General features: G+C 30.1%; 1 protein-coding gene across 1 annotated transcript in view; it reads left to right on the top strand.

The window, feature by feature from the left end:
- Positions 1 to 2722, top strand: part of LOC102677150 (mannosyl-oligosaccharide alpha-1,2-mannosidase IA-like) — a 191985-nt gene that overhangs the window by 163134 nt on the left and 26129 nt on the right. The gene's annotated exons all lie outside the window — the stretch shown is intronic.

The following is a 2722-nucleotide window of genomic DNA, read 5'->3' as shown; positions in this document are numbered from 1 at the left end:
CTCTCTCTCTCTTCTCCTTATTTTCTGTTTTCTTTTTTTTTTTTTTGAATTAAAAAGCAAATTCGGTGAATTGTCGCGTGAAGAAGCTAATCTTCTTTGGGCCAATTGAATTACGCGGAATTAAATTTCGTAAGGGAATTGTTTGAGGATTGTTATCGCGATGAAATAGTACGAAATTGGAGAAATTAAAAGATGAAATATAATTTTATTTCGTTTCTAATTTTAGTGGTGTGTTTCAATTTTTATAGGAACGAGAAATATTCGAGTAATTTATTTAAAATGATAGAATATGGTACTTTTTGTATCATTTATTTTATTATATTTATTATTTAAATATATTTTAATATTAAGTGAAGATTCGTATTATTATTTTTAAAAAAAGATCTGGTATATAAATGTTCGAAAGATTAATTCGCAAACAAGAAATTTATCAAGTAGAAACAACGAATAACATATTCAATTTCATAATAACTATTTCATACTATTTCATAATATTTCATAAGATTACGAATTAAAAAAATATTCCGCAATCGTACGATTATGATTAGTTTCTCTTGAAAAAACATTCCGAGGCGAGCAATTACAGTAAAAAGATATATCTCGTCTCAAGATAGTAACTTCGAATCTAACATTTATCGGTGTTACCACTGCCCGTATCGACAACTAATTATTCAGAGTAAATTATAAAAATTATAAATATTGTGTTCGTTATTCATTTATCGACGATATTCTTTATCTCTCGCGTGGAAATATTTTTCGTTACGTCTCGTCTCGTTTATATAACAGAAAACGTTGCAAAACATTTGATATCACATGGAAATTAATTAAATTTAAGAAGCGGTCGTGTTGGGAATTATAATTCAATTTTGTTCGTTTAATGTATGGAACACGTGAAGTGGTTACGCTCGATCAGATACAGTAATAGCGAGTTAATTGAGATAGATTGTGGCAAAGTTTCCTCAACTTATCGATATTTTGTTTGTAACGTAGAAGATTAATTTCGAAATTTTATAGATACTACGAGTAATCAGTTTTTAAAAATGATGATTGAAAAAATTCTAAAACTAATATAACATCTTCTCTCCAGAGTCTGAATTATGTACGATTCAAAAAGAAAAAAGAATACTTTTTATCCATAAAATTTTCAAATAATTGGAAACAAAAAATAAATTGTAAGAATTTTAATAAACCTGAATTAAGAATTAATATTTCTCTGGAAAATAAATTCAAATAATCTGGAATAATCTATTCTACGAGAAGAAGACATAAAATTCCAAGTTTCATTTTAACAAGGAAAAAAGAAATATTGTCTCAAGGAGTTAAAATCAAAAAAGGATCGGATAAAGAACAATGTCAAGTCTAATTAGAAACACGTTCTTTCTTTCTACTTACGGAAATAAAAAAATATCACCTCCTCTTAAACCTTAACAAGGCAAGAGTGATTCGATTCGCCAAAACCTTCCTCGTCCCGCGCTTTACGCGCTGAATCGCGCGCGTTCCGCTTCGATCCGCTCGCTGGCGTGTCGCCAACCATCTCGCTGCGTATTTTCAGGATGGCATAACATAAAGCCGAAGATTTATAACGGCGATGCGACCGAATATGTGTTTCTCGACCGCTTTCGGGCCGCCTTGCGAGGCCCACCGAGATCAGAGATCGCCAATAAAACTTTGATCTACGGCTTGCACCTACCATGACCGCTTTCACCTGTCATTTCTCTCGAAAGTTTCGCGAAGAACGCGATGCATCCCTGTTGAAAATCTGCTGCCAAGAAGAAACTCGAGGAATTGTAGTCAAATTGCCAATTCGAATGAAGGTTTGAATTAACTCTCTTATATTCCTATATGTCTGTCTAGGGATTTAAGATATGTGAGTTAAAATTCGTTTTCTTTTTCTGAAAATTGATTTATTATTCTGAGGGATTAAATTCTCTTTAGAAAGAAATTTTGAGTTAAATTATCGAATGTTTTTGGATCGATATAATGTGAAATGAAAAATATATATATATATATAAATAGAAATAGTAAAAACAGCAGGCGTATAATAAAATTCTTACACGATGGTCTAAAGAGGTCACGGGTTCGATTCTCGTGTGAGGTCTTTGGCTTATTGAAAAAGAGTTTCATTGTTCGACGAGAATAAAACAATACAGCAATAATAAAGAATGGATTATTGATGAGATTTTATATCGCGATCTGATTACAAAATTGCAGATTTGTCTAAAATTATCGATAAATATGAGAAGAAATAGATTTCGTAATTATAGATTGGAATGGAGGACATGGATAAGATTATAATTGAAGTAGAAGAATGTATGTTCGACTAAATCAGTTCCACTGATATCTAATCTTAGATTCTATCTTTAACGGTGCTTCACTTTAAATATATATCAACATTAATGTGGAAATTATTTATTTCCAGACGGTTAAACGATATCATCATTTATCATTAACAAGAATTGAAAAATACTAAATGATGCCAGACAAAATAACATGTGTATTGAACATGTCAATTTAATTGATGATCATTTCACATCAAGTTATACTTATTACTATTCAATTCATCTTTTCCTGTACATGTACGGACGTAATGAAACGCACGATTTTTAAATATTAAATTTAATCAAATGTTTTTAATTATAAATTTTCTCTATTGATTGTAAGAAAATATTGATATTAATAGTATTTGATATTTATTTGAAAATTTTCCTTGTGTCTTCAACAT

This window comes from Apis dorsata, unplaced genomic scaffold (assembly GCF_000469605.1).
Source record: "Apis dorsata unplaced genomic scaffold, Apis dorsata 1.3 scaffold_104, whole genome shotgun sequence".
In the NCBI taxonomy this organism is placed as follows: Eukaryota; Metazoa; Arthropoda; class Insecta; order Hymenoptera; family Apidae; genus Apis; species Apis dorsata.
Note: the sequence above shows the minus strand (reverse complement) of the source record. Positions and strands in the feature narration are given on the sequence as shown.